The 13156-nt window shown below is 56.8% G+C and overlaps 1 long non-coding RNA gene across 2 annotated transcripts; it reads right to left on the bottom strand.

The window, feature by feature from the left end:
* Positions 1-8104: 8104 nt before the first annotated feature.
* On the bottom strand, positions 8105-11388 carry LOC142050950 (uncharacterized). 2 transcript variants are annotated; one of them, XR_012658224.1, is made up of 3 exons: positions 11271-11388; positions 9162-10892; positions 8105-8961 (listed from the first exon to the last, which is right to left on the bottom strand). It is a non-coding gene; the product is annotated as an uncharacterized LOC142050950 (long non-coding RNA). The 2 variants fall into 2 exon arrangements; XR_012658223.1 differs by having other exon boundaries at positions 8515-8961; positions 9168-10892; positions 11271-11363.
* Between the last annotated feature and the right edge of the window lie 1768 nt (positions 11389-13156).

The raw sequence follows: 13156 nt of genomic DNA, 5'->3' as shown, positions 1-13156 counted from the left end.
TCCTCTCCTGACACGAAGAGATGACTTAGGAAAAGCGTACTGCTCGCATTTCACCTGCACTGCTTCTACTTTCACTTTCGCTCTCCTTGGCAGTAATTAATAGCGGTGGTTGGGGAGGGCTGGGGCATTCCCCCAAAGCGGCTGCAGTTACATCCGGGCGGTTGTGGCACTCCATTAGCTTTGTCATTTTAAATCTAAATCTTCTGGAATTGTTAGTTCTCGTCAGGAATCACCCGCACCTGCAAATTTTCTTAATGCCTACGCTTGAACCCAGCCACTGTTTAACAGCTCACCTTTATTTCTGTTCATTTAAGAATCTAAAGCTTCGTTTACTGCTTGGGTTGGAAGCAGGAGCTGTCGCTGCCTCTGAACTTTCTAACAGCCCTGTTACAATTTCAGTATTACCCACTCCCAATTTAGCTTTCCAGTTCAATTTTCATTGTAGATTCTAAAACTGTCCTTATTTTGTTTCTGATCAGGAGTCATTAATGCCTGCAGTTGATGTAATAACGGCTGTATTTAGATTGAGCTATTAATGACTCGCAACTCTATTTATGGCATAAAAAAGGACTGCCTTTATTTTTTTTTTAATTACAGATTAGGAATAATGACTGCCTGGTTTGCTCAGTAATAGGTGCGATTAAATTTAGTCACGACTCCTCCCTAAATAAAATGTATTTATTTGCACTCTAACAATTTAACCTTCCCTTTACCGGCCAGGGGCACCGACAAGTGCCCGTGCGTACCTCCGCTCCCCCTGCGCCGGCTCCCCAGGGAACAGCCTCTTACCCTGACCAGAGCCTGCAGCGGCCCGTTGTCGTCCCAGCTCCTTGCCCTCGAGAAAGCGGCCGCCTGAAGCGGCAGCAGATCCGCTGCTGCCCAAAGGGGACGGAAATGGCGCGGGGTAAATGATAATATGAAATGATAAATGAATGAAATGATCTCACAAGGGGGAAGAAAACCAGCAAAGCAAAAAACAAACCCCAAACAGAACACCATACCACTAAACCGTCTCACCGCCCCCTCAGCGCCCGAAACAACATCCCGGGAGAAAAAAAGCAAAGCAGGCCACAAGGGACCTTTCTAGTACAGATGCTGCCAAAGAGTGCCAAGCTCTGGAATCCTTACCTCAGGCAACGCCTCCGCTTCTCTAAACGCCAGAGCACGCCTGCCCGGGGGGCTGAGACAGCCCCAAAGCTGCGACCGCCCGAGGGAACACGGGAGCACCGACGGCAGAGAAGCCCAGGGGCAGCAAGAGCTGCCCGAGCCCCGGCTGGGGCTCTTCGACCCCCGGGCCCCGCCCCCGCCCTTCCCACAGCGCCCCGCAAAAGGGGCGGGCCGAGCCCCCCCGAGGGATGAAGGCTCGCAGGGTGGCAGCAGAGAGCAAAGTGCACCGCACAGCACCAAAGTGGGTGGGTGGGGCCAGGTGGGTCGGACATCAGACGGCCCGCCTGCCCATCGCCGGGGGCAGGGCCCGTTGCTAAGAGCGTGGCGAGGGGTATCAGGACCGCCCTCAACGGGCTATCGCAAGGGGTCAACACCTGTCGCTAGGGGCTGTGCCTACACGGTTCCGGCCCCCACGGTGACGTCACCACGTAGCGTGCGGGGGGTCACTAAGTGGCGTGGAGAAGTGAGCGCGGCAAAATGTCGCTACAGCCCGTGCACGGCTGCTGGCTGCAGTACCGCGGTTTGGTCGCACGGTGGCAGCAGAGAGCTAAAAGGTCGCCACTGCGCATGCGCGGCTGCCCACCTGCGGTACGAGGGTTTGGGCGCTCGGTGGAAGTAGGGGGCAGAAAATAAAGCGCCACCGCGCATACGGAACTGCCTGGCTGCAGTACCGGCATCTGCTTGCACGGTGGGAGCAGCGACCAGAGGAAAACTTCAGCCTGGGGAACGGGCAGCTTCCCGTCTGCAGTACCCGGTTTTGATCGACCGGTGACTGCCGCGATCGGGTAAGGGGCGGGTGGAAATCTCTACCAGGGTAGCGCAGCTCCCGCCTGCAGTCCCAGGGTTCGGTCGCTTGGTGGAAGCAGCGAGCAGAATACAAAGGGTGGCCACTGCGCATGCGCGGCTGCCCACCTGCAGTACCGCGGTCTGATCGCACGGTGGCAGCAGAGAGCAGAAAGAGACGCCACTGCGCATGCGCGGCTGTCCACCTGCAGTACCGCTGTTTGATCGCACGGTGGCAGCAGAGAGCATGAAGAGACGCCACTGCGCATGCGCGGCGACCCACCTGCAGTACCGCGGTCTGGTCGCACGGTGGCAGCAGAGAGCAAAAGGGCGCCACTGCGCATGCGCAGCCGCCCACCTGCAGTACCGCGGTTTGGTCGCACGGTGGCAGCAGAGAGCAAAAAGGCGCCACTGCGCATGCGCGGCTGCCCACCTGCAGTACCGCGGTTTGGTCGCACGGTGGCAGCAGAGAGCAAAAAGGCGCCACTGCGCATGCGCGGCTGCTCACCTGCAGTACCGCGGTCTGATCGCACGGTGGCAGCAGAGAGACGAAAAGGCGCCACTGCGCATGCGCGGCTGCCCACCTGAAGTACCCGGGCTTGATCGCACGGTGGCAGCAGAGAGCCAAAAGGCGCCACTGCGCATGCGCGGCTGCCCAGCTGCAGTACCGCGGTCTGATCGCACGGTGGTAGCAGCGAGCAGGAAGAGACGCCATTGCGCATGCGCGGCTGCCCACCTGCACTACGAGGGCTTGGGCGGGCGGTGGAAGCAGGGGCAGAAAGTAAAGCGCCACAGTGCATACAGAACTGCCTGGCTGCAGTACCGGCATCTGCTTGCACGGTGGCAGCAGCGACCAGCGAAAAAACTTCACCCTCGGGAACGGGCGGCTGCCCGTCTGCAGTACCCGGTTTTGAGCGCTCGGTGACTGCCGCGAGCAGGGTAGCGCAGCTCCCCCCCGTGCTGTTCCGCGGTTCGGTCGCTCGGTGGCAGCAGCGAGCACAAAAAGGCGCCAGTGCGCATGCGCGGCTGCCCACCTGCAGTACCGCGGTCTGGTCGCTCGGTGGCAGCAGAGAGCAGAAAAGGCGCCACTGCGCATGCGCGGCTGCCCACGTGCAGTACCCCGGTCTGGTCGCACGGTGGTAGCAGAGAGCACAAAGGCGCCACTGCGCATGCGCGGCCGCCCACCTGCAGTACCGCGGTTTGATCGCAAGGTGGCAGCAGCGAGCACAAAAAGGCGCTACTGCGCATGCGCGCCTGCCCACCTGCAGTACCGCGGTCTGATCGCACGGTGGCAGCAGAGAGACGAAAAGGCGCCACTGCGCATGCGCGGCTGCTCACCTGCAGTACCGCGGTCTGATCGCACGGTGGCAGCAGAGAGCAGAAAGAGGCGCCACTGCGCATGCGCGGCTGCTCACCCGCAGTACCGCGGTTTGGTCGCACGGTGGCAGCAGAGAGCAAAAAGGCCCACTGCGCATGCGCGGCCGCCCACCTGCAGTACCGCTCTTTGGTCGCACGGTGGCAGCAGAGAGCAGAAAAGACGCCACTGCGCATGCGTGGCTGCCCACCTGCACTGCGAGCGTTTGGGCGGTCGGTGGAAGCAGGGGCAGAAAGTAAAGCGCCACTGTGCATACGGAACTGCCTGGCTGCAGTACCGGAATCTGCTTGCACGGTGGCAGCAGCGACCAGCGGAAAAACTTCACCCTCGGGAACGGGCGGCTGCCCGTCTGCAGTGCCCGGTTTTGATCGCTCGGTGACTGCCGCGAGCAGGGTAGCGCAGCTCCCCCCGTGCTGTTCCGCGGTTCGGTCGCTCGGTGGCAGCAGCGAGCACAAAAAGGCGCCAGTGCGCATGCGCGGCCGCCCACCTGCAGTACCGCTGTTTGGTCGCACGGTGGCAGCAGAGAGCACAAAAGGCGCCACTGCGCATGCGCGGCCGCCCACCTGCAGTACCGCTCTTTGGTCGCACGGTGGCAGCAGCGAGCACAAAAAGGCGCCACTGCGCATGCGCAGCCGCCCACCTGCAGTACCGCGGTTTGGTCGCACGGTGGCAGCAGAGAGCAAAAAGGCGCCACTGCGCATGCGCGGCTGCCCACCTGCAGTACCGCGGTTTGGTCGCACGGTGGCAGCAGAGAGCAAAAAGGCGCCACTGCGCATGCGCGGCTGCTCACCTGCAGTACAGCGGTCTGATCGCACGGTGGCAGCAGAGAGACGAAAAGGCGCCACTGCGCATGCGCGGCTGCCCACCTGAAGTACCCGGGCTTGATCGCACGGTGGCAGCAGAGAGCCAAAAGGCGCCACTGCGCATGCGCGGCTGCCCAGCTGCAGTACCGCGGTCTGATCGCACGGTGGTAGCAGCGAGCAGGAAGAGACGCCATTGCGCATGCGCGGCTGCCCACCTGCACTACGAGGGCTTGGGCGGGCGGTGGAAGCAGGTGCAGAAAGTAAAGCGCCACAGTGCATACAGAACTGCCTGGCTGCAGTACCGGCATCTGCTTGCACGGTGGCAGCAGCGACCAGCGAAAAAACTTCACCCTCGGGAACGGGCGGCTGCCCGTCTGCAGTACCCGGTTTTGAGCGCTCGGTGACTGCCGCGAGCAGGGTAGCGCAGCTCCCCCCCGTGCTGTTCCGCGGTTCGGTCGCTCGGTGGCAGCAGCGAGCACAAAAAGGCGCCAGTGCGCATGCGCGGCTGCCCACCTGCAGTACCGCGGTCTGGTCGCTCGGTGGCAGCAGAGAGCAGAAAAGGCGCCACTGCGCATGCGCGGCTGCCCACGTGCAGTACCCCGGTCTGGTCGCACGGTGGTAGCAGAGAGCACAAAGGCGCCACTGCGCATGCGCGGCCGCCCACCTGCAGTACCGCGGTTTGATCGCAAGGTGGCAGCAGCGAGCACAAAAAGGCGCTACTGCGCATGCGCGCCTGCCCACCTGCAGTACCGCGGTCTGATCGCACGGTGGCAGCAGAGAGACGAAAAGGCGCCACTGCGCATGCGCGGCTGCCCACCTGCAGTACCGCGGTTTGATCGCACGGTGGCAGCAGAGAGCAAAAAGGTGCCACTGCGCATGCGCGGCTGCTCACCTGCAGTACCGCGGTCTGATCGCACGATGGCAGCAGAGAGCAAAAAGGCCCACTGCGCATGCGCGGCCGCCCACCTGCAGTACCGCTCTTTGGTCGCACGGTGGCAGCAGAGAGCAGAAAAGACGCCACTGCGCATGCGTGGCTGCCCACCTGCACTGCGAGCGTTTGGGCGGTCGGTGGAAGCAGGGGCAGAAAGTAAAGCGCCACTGTGCATACGGAACTGCCTGGCTGCAGTACCGGAATCTGCTTGCACGGTGGCAGCAGCGACCAGCGGAAAAACTTCACCCTCGGGAACGGGCGGCTGCCCGTCTGCAGTGCCCGGTTTTGATCGCTCGGTGACTGCCGCGAGCAGGGTAGCGCAGCTCCCCCCGTGCTGTTCCGCGGTTCGGTCGCTCGGTGGCAGCAGCGAGCACAAAAAGGCGCCAGTGCGCATGCGCGGCCGCCCACCTGCAGTACCGCTGTTTGGTCGCACGGTGGCAGCAGAGAGCACAAAAGGCGCCACTGCGCATGCGCGGCCGCCCACCTGCAGTACCGCTCTTTGGTCGCACGGTGGCAGCAGCGAGCACAAAAAGGCGCCACTGCGCATGCGCGGCTGCCCACCTGCACTGCGAGCGTTTGGGCGGTCGGTGGAAGCAGGGGCAGAAAGTAAAGCGCCACTGTGCATACGGAACTGCCTGGCTGCAGTACCGGAATCTGCTTGCACGGTGGCAGCAGCGACCAGCGAAAAAACTTCACCCTCGGGAACGGGCGGCTGCCCGTCTGCAGTACCCGGTTTTGAGCGCTCGGTGACTGCCGCGAGCAGGGTAGCGCAGCTGGCCCCCGCTGTTCCGCGGTTCGGTCGCTCGGTGGCAGCAGCGAGCAGTGACACATCGTCGCCACTGCGCATGCGTCTGTTCCGGGTGCGGTACCGCACTTTGGCCGCACGGTGTCAGCAGGGTCCACCATCGCCACTCCGCATGCGCGATTCCCGGCTGCCGTAGCACAGCACGGCGGCACCGGCACGACGTCCGTCACTCTTCTCTGGGGCAAGACCCGCGCCGGCTCTGGGTGACGTTCGCCGGGATAACGGAACTGTTACTGCGTGCGCAGAGCTCATGTTTCTCTGCACCTTCCCCACTCCCGCAGCCCCAGCAGTGTCAGTCGTTGCCTCCGCACCGCCCACCACCAAAGTGCCTCGAGCATTTTAGTCCTTCCGTCTCGACTGCTTTAAAAATCAGGTGGCCGTTACCGTCCTCCCTCCTGCCCCACTCACCCCCACCCCACGCCCTAGGGAGGAGAAGCAGCACAAACGACCTGGGGAGAAAGGTCCCCTTTCCCACCCCCCACCCCCCCGGAGTGAGCCCCATCAGTTGCTGTAGGCCTGCGGCATCAGGGCTGTGACAGGGAGAGCAGCAAGTCAACAGGTCCTAGAGGGTTAAAGAAGAAAATCAATCAGGGGAACACAGCTGCCCTTCCGAAGGCAGGCTGCCTGGGGTGAGGGGGGCAGCTGTGCGTCAGGGCACGGGGCAGCCAGGCAGACCAGGTGCCAGTGGCTGACCTGCAAAGGACTTGTGCGCTGCTGAGCCTTGGGCTTCGTTGGCTTGGCAGCGCCTCGCCTCGCCTCTGCACTGCCAGCACCCTGCTCTGCTCATCCTGCGTAAGCATAAGGCTTCAGCGAGCACAGAACAGGAGGCCAGGGAGAGGGAGGACGTCACCGGGGGAAAAAAGAGTCATGCGGGGGGGCCATGTCAGGGGAAAGCGTTTGGGAGGGCACAGACACACGCAGAGGGAGGGCGGGGGAGGAGGCGGACACCGCTGGACAGGGGCATGTCTGGGCAGACACGCCACGGGGAACATGCATGGGGATGACTGACACCAGGGGGTCCCCCCAGGATAATCCACAACGGGCAACTCACCTGGGCTAACCTGCAGCAGATGATCCGCTCCAGATAACTGACCCGCTCCGGCGAATCCATTCCAGATAAGCCCCAGCAATGCCCCTCAAACTGCCGGTGTTTCACCCCAAATTTTCCCCAGTTTAGGGTTTTCGGTGGGTTTATTTAGTTTTGGTGATTTCCGGTTGGATGGTTTGGCTTTTTTTGTTGTTGTTCGGGTTACTTTGGTTTTGTTCGTTTGGGGTTTTTTTTTTTTTTTGCTTTTCCATAAGGTAAAAGTTGGGATTGCTTTTCCAAACGGTTCACTTCCGGGTTTTTTTCACCCTTTCCACAACATTGAAATTGGCGATTTTTTGCTTTTGTGCATGAGAATGGTTAGCAGGGTTCCGCCCCCCCACCCCCGCTTTTTTTACCCCCCTCCTTTCCAACTGCACAAACCCAGCAGGAGTGGGCTTTCCCAAGAGCCCCGAATTGTTTTCTTTCCCCCAAACCTGTTTGGGGTTTTTCACCCCCCATTGCAGACCCAGACTCAGGGGCTTTGGAGTGTGTGTCTGCCCTGGCAGCAGCTCCCAGGCTGCCTACGCAGCCCCAGAGGGGAAAGTCCCCATTTGGGGGAATCGGCCCCAAATCGGGATGGGAGAAGGAGAACGGGGAAGGGGCAGCATTTGAAAGCGCTTTTGTGCCTTCAGTTGATTGGGGGGTGGGCTGTGTGTCTAATTTTTAAATCTTCTCTATAAACATCTCTATCAACGTGGTTTCTTTGCATTTTAAAACCTTACATAGCATAGACATTTGCACTATGTGTCTACTTACACATCCTTACGGAGTACATCTATATTTTATATATACTATCTGTTTTACATTTACATACAACATCTGTTTAGACTTAGCTATTATATTTACACTTACACCTATTTAGGCTATTTACACTTACACAGAATATCTCTTTACACATACCTGTTTAGACTTCCATATTAACACGTACATAAAACAGCTATTTAGGCTAGCTATCTGCTTACTTACCCTTTGACACTTCAATCTTTTTCGACTTCTCTATTTAGACATCTACTTACAGTTATACCTCGGCTTATTTCACTCTATATAACCTCTATTTAGATTACACATCTACTTAGACTATGTAACACACACTAAGCGTAGATGCTCGCTCTAGTCAGACTTTCTTCTGCTTTGAATTCCTTCATCTATCCTTTTCACTTTAAACTCCTTTATTTTTTGATCTAGATATATAGACGGTCGAGTTACTTTTGTGTTTTAAAACCCTGCATCTCGATGCAGAATTTTTGTATCCCGAAATCCGTTATATAATATAGGAGAGATAAGTTCTTATCTCAAAATCCCTTTATGCATCTATAAATTAATATTACACATGTCAATATATATAAGAGGTTTTTGTAATAGCCCCCCTGAATTTTCAGGCATTTTGGGGCTGTAACCCCCCTTTTTGGGGGGGAACCCCTACATGACGCCCCCACTCACCTGTTCCTCTGACGCATTATCAGCTCCCCCAGTGACACCGGGGCACCCCACATGACATCATCACACCCCCCCCAGGACTCCCCCAATTTTATTCACCCCCAAGAAGGGCACTAAACAAGGGAACCTGCTCCAACCTGCAGCTCATTACTTTAATAGTGCCATTTACAAAGGTACACGCACACCCCTCCCACACCCCCCAGAAAAGGGGGAGCTCTGCTAAAATCTAAAAGGTGGGGCAGCCCCCCAAACAGCTGCAGCCCCCCCAGCCCCTGTCCGCAGGCTGGCGGCTGCCCCACGGCAGAGCAGGAGCGTGCCAGAGGACGGTGTCACGTCTCTCTCGGGCTCCGCTCGGACATGTTCCCGCACTGGGACGGGCTCCCCGGGGTGACAAACAGCCCCGGTCCCTGGGGGCCCCGACTCTCCCCACCGGGCAGCCCTCGCGGCCGCACCTGCGGGGCACCCGCTGGAGACAGAGCCAGGAGCCTCCAGGCCGAGGGATGGCCCCTTACCTTCACCACGCTTAACGACCGGCAGGCATCTCTTGAGCATCACGAGACACTTAGACGACATCTGAAAAACAGAAATCCCAAACTATATTTCAGCACGTTAATAAAATAGCACAGAAGAAAATGGAGGAGCTCAGTCAGCATAAGGGGTAGGAAGGAAATTGAGCCGCAGCAAGATTCCAGGCAAACGGGTCACGTCAAAACACAACACATCCTTTAAAAGCTAGAGTGATTGGAACGCTTGAAAACGGTATTAAGACTAACCGATACCATTTTGAACAGATCCTTCGCGTAACACTGAACGCTCTGGCTGGTGCTGGAAAACGTCTCATCCCTTCCTTACGGCACCGCTGCGGGGAGATAACCCCGTGAGGCTGCGGGGCAAAGTTGTACCGGAACCGGAACCTCCGCTTACAGACCCACCGCAGCAGCTACAGCCCTCGCCCTGCCGCCGCACGTCTTGCTGCCTGGCTCCACGAAGCCTGAAGTGAAGCGTGTCAAACTTGAAAGAGTAACGTAAAAAATTAAGAATAAATCTCAGTAATTCACTTTGTGCTGAGAAGGCGGGCGCGTGTTTACGCACATCCAATATGAGCGTCTAGGCTCTAAAAGCTTTCCATTTTCCTTCTGCGTTCATTCAACTCGCACAGCCGTTCACGCCCGCCATAAGATTATCTATCTCCAAAATACACAGCAGCAACGTGACTGGGGGGTTTTGGCGTGTTACGGAGTCGGGAGGGACGTCCGCCCGGCTGCCCCGCCCAAGAGATGCTGCTGAACTGCCAGGGAAACGCGCGTCGAAAGCGAGACTGAAATAAAGTACTTAAGAGCGCTCCCTCAAAATACCGGCAGGAAACACCCCCCCACAACATTCAGTCGCCCCTCATTAAATATTTACAACAAATACCTACCTGCTTAAGTACACCTAACAAATCGTACCCTACATCTGCTTGGCAGTTACAGCTGAAAGAGCGCAAGTCACGTCGTAAATCAGACGATGTTAGCTTTTTTTTAAACTTTCATTTATGACAGAAGAATCGGTGAGTGAAGAGATCCCCGATACAGTTTTACTTTTTTGGGGGGGGGGGGAAAATAATACCACAACAAAAAACCACACAAATCAAATCCCCAGTGTTGCAATACACGGGGCTACCAAGAAGGACCGGCAGACCTGCTAATGCGTTCGGCTGTACCGAAGCATGCAGGCGAACCGCATTTTATGGTATCTCGACTGTTACAACTGAGAACCCAAGCACTACCAATGCCATCAACCTTTGGAGTATGTGCTGTGCTTGGATCTCCGCAAGGACCATGGATTTTTTTGTCTTTAAAAAAAAGCAATACTTTGCAAGTCTTGTGCTGATGAGTTCTGCTGACAAAGACACTGTCTCTAAGATGCACTCTGATGGCAAGTTCATAGAATGCAACCTCACTGAATAAGAAATATCTCAATTCTTCAAAATCTCTTCCTAACAAAAGTCACACTGTGGGGCTTTCAGATGGGTCAGATTATGCATCCTTTCACAACAAGAAACACACCAGCTAACCAGGATATTCTTGCAGTGGCCAGGTGCCTCTTCATCATGTAAAAAAGGAAAAAACCCAGAGCCAGCAATAAGTATCACACAGGTCAACACAGATCTCTTCCAGAGCACCCCCCTCATCAAAACGAACATGCCCATCGGCTCACCTGCTCTGCACAGATTCCAGCATCACACCCCGCTTCCGTCATCGCTTGTGGCACCAAACGTATCAACACACAGTAAACTACCGTTACGCTCGTGAGAAATCACCGCCCCGTGACTTCCTCATTACTACCCAGCTCACTTCTAATGCTCATACGCCGTTCCAAAGACGGCCCACGTGTTACCTACAAAACTGAAGAGCTCGACGACGGACCACAGCATTCTCTGGTCTTAGATGCTGGCCGCTGCCCCACCTTCTCAGACCTCTCATAGGCGTGCGGCAGCAGCACTCCGAGCCTGCCAGCGGCACCTGCAAAAAGCCAAGCGAAAAGGCACCTCCTGAGATGCTGCCCGATGCCACAGCCTGCCCGCACCGATCCCCGTCTCGCACCCCTTTCCCTCGACAGCCTCCCACCCGGCCTACGTCACTTGCAGCTGAACACGGCACCTCGCCCGCCGTCCGTAACACCCAAACGACACGCGTTGCTTATAACTTCACCAGCAACACAACACCTCAGAAAAGAGCTGCTACTTCAGCCCACCAATCACCACTCGCCTTGCTCGACTTGCCTCCTTTGCTCATTGCTACGCTACTTCAAAACCAAAACAAAAGACAAACGCAAGGAGCAATGGAGTCATAGAGGCATCGGTCACATCTTCCCTCTATATACACCACGCACCGACTCACCCGCTTACATCGGTCCCCTCAGTTCCCCTCCGTCGCCCTGCACGACTCGTCCCTCGGCATCTCCAAAACCAATACGAAACAAGTCGCCTGGTTGCACAGCAGTACCTTAACTGTTCCTGAACACCGACTATAACCTGCCATTAAAAACAAACATATGACATCAAACATGAAGCCCTACGCACGTACAAGCTTGAACACCCTGCAGAGGTAATCTGCTCAGCTGAACTCTAGCTGCCTCTCCCAGATAGCCACGGTCACGGCCTCCGAGCCCACAAAACGTCACGGTGATTACGGTCCTTGCCTGCTGAGGAGGGCCACTCCATCCGAGATGACGGTACCACCTTTCCCCCAACAGCCTTAGCACAGCAACAGATGAACCCTAAGCTCTCATCGCTGTGCCACCTACCCGACTCTACACGGCCAGCAAGGCGGCTCCGAGCCAAACTCACAAAACGCACACACCAACGCTATGAGAAACACTACAAACCGCGCGCCTCCAAGACGAGAGAACGCTCTCGGCAAACACAGAGACAACTGGACGGAAGAGCTCGTCCAGCAACAAGACCTGCAGAACCCTGACAGGGATGCAAGGAGGCCCTAACGAGATCCAAAATGATTAGAAGAGCGTCAGGGCCCGTGACAAGAAGTTCCTCTCAAAACTGAGAGGGAGGAGGCACAAGAAGCCCAGCTACAAGACCTAAGAACGTAAGGATGCAGGGAAGAAATCACGCTCCCTGAAAACAGACAGCGACAGAGCAGAGCTGTTCACGCATCTGGGAACGACGCCGCAGACGACAACTGCCCAGAAACTCCTCAAACATCAGAGCGATCCACGCTTTAAACTGTAACGCAAAAAGAAGCACCCGATGGGCGCCGGCCCCACAATTAGGACCTTGCCAGCCCCTAGGGATAGCGCTGTGCTCCTGAGAGCAAAGAGAACAAAGTCACCAGCCCCATGCGCCCCCTCACTGCGACCCAGCTCGCCTGAAATGCTCCTCAAATAGCCTTCGGTCGCATCTTCCCTTTAATCCCGCACACGGACCCGCTGCCTTAGTGTGCTCTACTCAGCTCTGCTCCATCACCCTGCACAGCTCCATCTTCATCCTCTGCAAGAACAGCATGATAGAACAAGTCACCTGGACGCACAGCAACAGCTTAACCATTCCACAGGTCTTGCTTCCACGTAGGAATACCATCTAGAGCCCAACTACTGCATGCCATTAAAGGAAATACCTTCAATCAAATGTTAAGCCCCACGCACGTACAAGCTTGAACAGCTGAGAGGTGCCCTCTGCTCAGCTAGCACTCTAGCTGCCTCTCCCAGGCAGCTACGGTCATCCCCTCGGCACCCACAAAACACCCCGGAAATTACCATCCTCGCCCGCTGCCAACGGCCACTCGCTCCGACGAGGGTTGTACGGGCGTTGCCAAAACAGTCTATGCATATTAACATTAACCATATACTCTTATTGCTATTCTTTCCTCCGCTCTACCATTGCTACACCCCCAGGCGGAGCAGCTCTGACACAGGCATCGACATGCACGGACCGACACCGCTCACAAATACTACAAGCGACGCGATCGAGGCACCTAAGAAAACTCTCACCGAGACGACGGACTTCCGGCCCAGAGATGCCACCGGGCGAGAAGATCTATACGGCAGCGAGGAAGAAGCTATAGCATCCGCAGAGAAGTCACCTACCATCATCACCTGCAATAAAACCATATACCCACAACTAGGACGACGTACGAGCGACAAGCCACTCTTAAAGACCTCAGAACGTTCAGGTGCAGGGAACAGGTCCCAGAAAAGGGCTCTGCGTATTCAGACTGCTCCTCAGCAGCAGTATCGAGGCCGCCTTAATCACCGCTGCAAAAAGATGACC

The sequence above is a fragment of the Phalacrocorax aristotelis genome, unplaced genomic scaffold, assembly GCF_949628215.1.
Source record: "Phalacrocorax aristotelis unplaced genomic scaffold, bGulAri2.1 scaffold_99, whole genome shotgun sequence".
Lineage (NCBI taxonomy): Eukaryota > Metazoa > Chordata > Aves > Suliformes > Phalacrocoracidae > Phalacrocorax > Phalacrocorax aristotelis.
The sequence above is the reverse complement of the archived record's forward strand: the minus strand, read 5'-3'. Positions and strand labels throughout refer to the sequence as shown.